This window comes from Jaculus jaculus, chromosome 19 (assembly GCF_020740685.1).
Source record: "Jaculus jaculus isolate mJacJac1 chromosome 19, mJacJac1.mat.Y.cur, whole genome shotgun sequence".
Taxonomy (NCBI): domain Eukaryota; kingdom Metazoa; phylum Chordata; class Mammalia; order Rodentia; family Dipodidae; genus Jaculus; species Jaculus jaculus.
The window spans coordinates 57,263,581-57,269,670 of record NC_059120.1 but is presented as its reverse complement, the minus strand read 5'-3'; positions in this window follow the sequence as shown (position 1 = coordinate 57,269,670).

The window sequence follows — 6,090 nt, the reverse complement described above, 5'->3', positions numbered from 1 at the left end:
TCTAGCGGCCATCTGGAGTCGCGCACCGGAACGGCCGTGCAGGCTGAGGTCAGCAAACCTTGCAGGGGACCTCCCTTGAGCATGTCCTGTCCACAAGTAGTTGGTACCCTTGAGGACAAAGAACCCTTATATATAGCAGAGGCGATGCTGCCCAGATGAGGGCTGCTAATTCTGCCTGCATAGGGGCCAGGAAATCTCTCTCTCTCTCTCTTCCTGCGTCTCTCTTTGACAAATAAATAAATAAAGTCGGGCCCACCTTGAAAAAAAAAAAGTAAATAAATGAAATATATATTTTGGTGGGTGGGTTTCGAGGTAGGGTCTCACTCTAGCCCAGGCTGAGCTGGAATTCACTATGTAGTCTCGGGGTGGCCTCTAACTCACATCGACCCCTCCTACCTCTGCCTTCCAAGTGCTGAGAGATTAAAGGTGTGAGCCACCACACCTGGTTTATATATATATATTTTTTTTTCTTTTAAAATTAAAAATAATTAATTAATTAATTTGAAGAGAGAGACAGAATGGGTGCACCAGAGCCTTTAGCCACTGCAAATGAACTCCAGATATATGTACCACTTTGTGCATCTGGTTTAATATGTGGTTACTGGGGAATGGAGCCTGAGTTCTTAGGCTTTGAAGGCAAGTGCCTTAACCACTAAGCCCCAGTCCCCCCCCACACCTTTTTTTTTTTTTTTTAAGGTAGGGTCTTACTCTAGTCCAGGCTAACCTGGAATTCATTCTTAGTCTCAGGGTGGCCTTGAACTCAGGCCTCTCCTACCTCTGCTGGGATTAAAGGTTTGTGCCACCAGGCCAGACCAGCCCTTTTTTAGAAAACAAAAGAACCTTCTTTTTGAGACTGACTCTCACTCTAACCCAGGCTGGGATTGAAGATGTGCACCACCATGCCTGGCTGAGCCTCTGGTTTTGAGTCTCCCCAATATCCACTGTGATCTCCAAAGAGGAGCTTCTTTGGCAAACGGTGAGCATAACGCTAATATTTTTTTTTCTGCTAATATTTTTTTTCTCAGCAGTGTCCCCAGAGCAGGGCAGGTGTGAGAGATGTCTCATGCAGTACCAAGCATGAAATGTCACGTCTTCTCATCACCTTGATGAGTGTTGAGTCTCCCCAGTTGTCAGTCATCTGCAGAGAAGCTTCTCTTCCCTCATAATAGGAGAAAAAGCTGATGACATCAAAGTAAAAGAGAGGGCTGCAGGTCTAGATTGACCGGCCCTACCTCTCACCCGGTCACTTCTGGTTTCACCCTATGGCTAATGTAAAGAACAGAGAGTTGCTGCCCCCCCAGAAAATATTTCCTTCCCTTCCTCACCTTCCCCCAACTGATGAGTCCTGGCAGCTCATGTTTCCCCCCCCCAAATAAAAACTTCCATCTTTGAAAACAAAAAAAGAAAAAGAAAGAAAGGGCTGGAGAGATGGCTTAGTGGTTAAGGCACTTGTCTGCCAACTCTAAGGACCCTGGTTCGATTCCCCAGTATACACATACACCAGATGCACAAGGTGGTATGTTTGTCTGGAGTCCATTTGCATTGGCTAGAGGTCCTGGCATGTCTGTTCTCTCTCTCTTAAATAAATACATAAAATATTTCAAAAAGCTGGGTGTGGTGGCGCACACTTTTAATCCCAGCATTCAGGAGGCAAAGATGGGAGGATCGCTGTGAGTTCGAGGCCACCCTGAGACTACTACATAGTGAATTGCTGGTCAGCCTGGGCTAGAGCGTGACCCTACCTCAAAAAACCAAAACACACACACACACACAAAAAAAAAAAAAAGAGAGAGAGAGAGAGAGACTAATTGAGAGAGGGAGGGGGGTATGATACAGAGTGGAAGTGTGAAGAGAAGATGGGGGAGGGGAGGGAATTATCATGGTTTATTGTCTATAATTATGAAAGTTGTCAAAAAAAAGTTTAAAGAGCTGGAGAGATGGCTTAGCAGTTAAGGCTTTTGCCTGCAAAGCCAAAGGACCCAGGTCCAATTCCCCAGGACCCACGTAAGCCAGATGCACAAGAGGGCAGATGCATCCGGAGTTCGTTTGCAGTGGCTGGAGGCCCTGGTGCATCCGTTTTCACACTCTCTATCAAATAAATAAAACTTAAATATATATATATATCTTAAAAAAAGAAGTTTCTCTAACCAAAAGTGAGAAGAGAATGGCACTAATCTACGAGCATGAATGTAAACATTTAGAGGGTACAGTGATCCACTTAGCCAAAAACAGTAGCCGCTTTCCCACAAGGGCACATGACCTTCCAAAATCATAGGCTTTTATTATTTATTTACTTGAGAGGGTAGATGGTGCACTAGGGGTACCTTAACTGCTCAGCCATCTATCCAGCCCCTAAGCCATAGGTTTTTTTGCTTGTTTGTTTTGTTTCTCAGTGTAGGGTTTCATTCTAGAGAATTGCTGACCTGGAATTCACTATGTAGTCTCAGGATGGCCTTGAACGCACGCACAGTGATCCTCCTGCCTCTGTATCCCGAGTGCTGGGATTAAAGGCGTGTGCCACCACGCCTGGTGTACAAACCATAGGCTTTTGACTTGGTTTTGTACCAGCCATGAATTCCTCCTGTGAAGTGAGCCTAGACCCAACCAGGGAGCAGTTGGTTATTCCCAAGACTTAGGTACCTCTATCGCACCAACGGGCGCATCTTTCCTGGCTGCTTGGTTGTGTAGCCTGCAGGGTATGCTGCTGATTAAGACTGTTGCCTTTTCTCCCCAAGAAGCCTGCATAGCACTTTCTAGAACTGTGGCAGCCTGCAAGCAGGGAGGCAGCATCCAGCTCAGGTCCATCTTGATTTCTCAGAGTCCTGTGCTGTCTTCAGCAAATGAGGTAGAAGGTGAGGACTGACTCAAAGGTATTCTGTGACTTCCACATGCAGGATGTGGCACGTCCACTCCTAAATCACACACGCAAGCACTTCAAAAAACAAAACAAAAAAAAAAAAAGAAAGAAAAAGAAAACGCAAGCAAGAAAGAAAGAAAAGAAAAAAAAGCAGGGTGTGGTAGTGCATGCCCTTTAATCCCAGCACTCAGGAGGCAGAGGTAGGAGAATTGCTGTGAGTTTGAGAGGCCACCCTGAGAGTACATAGTGAATTCCACAGGTCAGCCTGAGCTACAGTGAGACCTTACCTTGAAAAACCAACCAAACAAACAAACAAAAGAATAGCAACAATAACAACAACAACAACAAAAACCCAGCTGGGTGTGGTGACACAGGTCTTTAATGCCAGCACTCAGGAGGCAGAGGCAGGAGGATCGCTGTGAGTTCGAGGCCTCCCTGACACCACATAGTGAATTCCAGGTCAGCCTGGGCTACAGTGAGACCTTGCCTTGAAAAACCAACCAAACAAAAACAAAAAACTTGTTTTCCAGCTAGATGTAGTAGAAAGCTGAGGCAGGAAGATTGCCATTACTTTGAAGCCAGCCTGGGTTTACATAGTGAGTTCTAGGCCAGTCTAGGCTATAGATTGATGAATTTATTCTCTTCTCTCTTTCTACTTTTTTTCTTTCTTTTTATTTATTTATTTATTTATTTTATTTTTTGTCTTTTTGAGATAGAGTTGCACTCTAGTCCAGGCTGACCTGGAATTCACTATGTAGTCTCAGGCTGGCCTCAAACTCTCAGCAATCTTCCTACCTCTGCCTCCTGAGTGCTGGGATTAAAGGCATGTGCTACTACGCCCTGCTGGATTGATTAATTTCAAAGGGAAAACAGTTGCATTGATATCACAGCAAAAATGGAAACTAGAGTCAGAATAACACTGTAAATGTGCCAAAAGAAAATAACTTTAATCTTTGAATTCCGTAGTCATAGAAAAGGTTCTTCAAATAAAATTAAATAAAGTCAGGTCTCCCTTTGCTGCCCGTTCATCTCTCCTAATCTTCCAGGTTCCTGTAAGCCTCCCGTGCTCCCCCAGGGGCTCTCTGCCCCGTCCTGTCCTCCACATGATGGGTTATTTTATTTTATTTATTTATTTGACAGAGAAAGAGAGAGAGAGAGGGAGAGAATGGGCATGCGGGGCCTCCAGCCACTGCAAACGAACTCCTGAAACAAACTCCTGATGTATGCGCCCCCTTGTGCATTTGCTTATGTGGGTTCTGGGGAATTGAACCTGGGTCCTTTGACTTTGCAGGCAAACGCCTTAACTGCTGAGCCATCCCTCCAGCCCTTCTTTAATAGTCTCTCTAAATCCTAAAAAAATTAAAGTCGGAAGGTGGGTGTGGTGGCACAGTTATGTGAGGCAGAGGTAGGAGGATCACCATGAGTTTCAGGCCACCCTGAGACTGCATAGTGAATTCCAGGTCAGCCTACCATGAAAATTTAAAAATAAAAATAAAAATAAAGAATGAGTATAAAATGGGCATGGTGGTACATGGCTTTAATCCCAGCATTTAGGAGGCAGAGGTAGGAGGATTGTCATGAGTTTGAGGCAGTTAAGGCACTTGTCTGTAAAGCCAAAGGAACCGAGGTTTGATTCCCCAGTACCCAAGTAAAACCAGATGAACAAGGTGGTGCATGCATCTGGAGTTCATTTACAGTGGCTAGAAGCACCCATTCTCCCTTTCTCAAATTAAAAAAAAAACCCAAAATATGGGTCTGGAGACACTCAGGAGGCAGAGGTAGGAGGATCGCCTGAGACTACATAGTGAATTCCAGGTCAGCCTGGACTTGAAACCCTACCTCGAAAACCCAAACAACAACAACACAACACACACACACACACACACACACACACACACAAACGGGGCTGGAGAGATGGATTTGTGGCTAAGGCATTTACCTACAAAGCCAAAGGACCCTAGTTCAATTCCCCAGGATCCACATAAACCAGATGCACAAAGAGGCACATGCATCATGTGGCCAGAGGCCATGGTGGGCCCACTTTTTTCTCTCTCAAGTAACTATATATATATATACACACATAATCTTTTTAAAAGATTATTTAAGCCAGTCATGGTGCCGCACACCTTTAATCTCAGCATTTGGGAGGCAGAGGTAGGAGGATTGCCGTGAGTTCGAGGCCACCCTGAGACTATGTAGTGAATTCCAGGTCAGTTTGAGCTAGAGTGAGACCCTACATGGAAAAACAAAAACAAACAAACAAAAAGCAGCCCAGGCTGAGACTGACCAGTACTGCCCCCACAGGGAGGAAAAACTGGAGGCCAAGGGAGCTGTGGCGCTGGGTGAGGTGGAGAAGTCCTCCATGCCTGCTTCCAGCAGAGCGGGGCTGAAGTCGTGGATAAACGCATGGAAACTACCCTGTAAACAGACCAGGAAGAGGGAAGCGCCTATGCCGTGGGCTGGCTTTGGAGGCCCCCCAACCCCCGGAGTAGGCAGCCGCGCAAAGCTGGAGTTCTTATGAAAGGCATTAAATTATTTTTCTTCGCTGCAGTACATCCCTTCTCTTTTTGTAGAGTAGCAAATCTAGCTTAGTACTCATCTAAAAAATTTTATCTTGTCACCTTGTATGTCTTAGAAATTTGTTGAGCTTATGTGGCCTGTTTCCCTGTGTGCTTTTCTTAGGCAGCATGTATCAATGCTCACCTTTTCATTCTTAGTCCAGTAGGAAAAAAACAAAACAAGGCTTTGAAAAAAAAAGAAAGGCATAAAAATTGTCCTTCACACTTTCTTTGTTTTTCTTTTTCTTTCTTTTCTCTTTTTTCTTGGTTGTTTTTTCGAGGTAGGGTCTCGCTCTAGCCCAGGCTGACCTGGAATTCACTATGTAGTCTCAGGAGGGCCTCGAACTCATGGCGATCCTCCTACCTCTGCCTCCCGAGTGCTGGGATTAAAGGCATGCGTCACTATGCCCCACTTCCTCACACTCTCTTAAAGGTCAAGGGCTTTTTCTAGGAAAAAGTAGTAAAAGGCTGGAGAGATGACTTAGTGGTTAAGGCATTTATTTGCCTCTGAAGCCTAAGGCCCCAGGTTTGATTCTCCAGTACCCACGTAAGCCAAATGCACAAGGTAGCACACGTGTGTGGAGTTTATTTGCAGTGGCTAGAGGCTTTGGTGCACCCGTTTCTCTCTCTCTCTCTCAAATAACGAATAAATATTTAAAAGTAGTAAATAGTTAA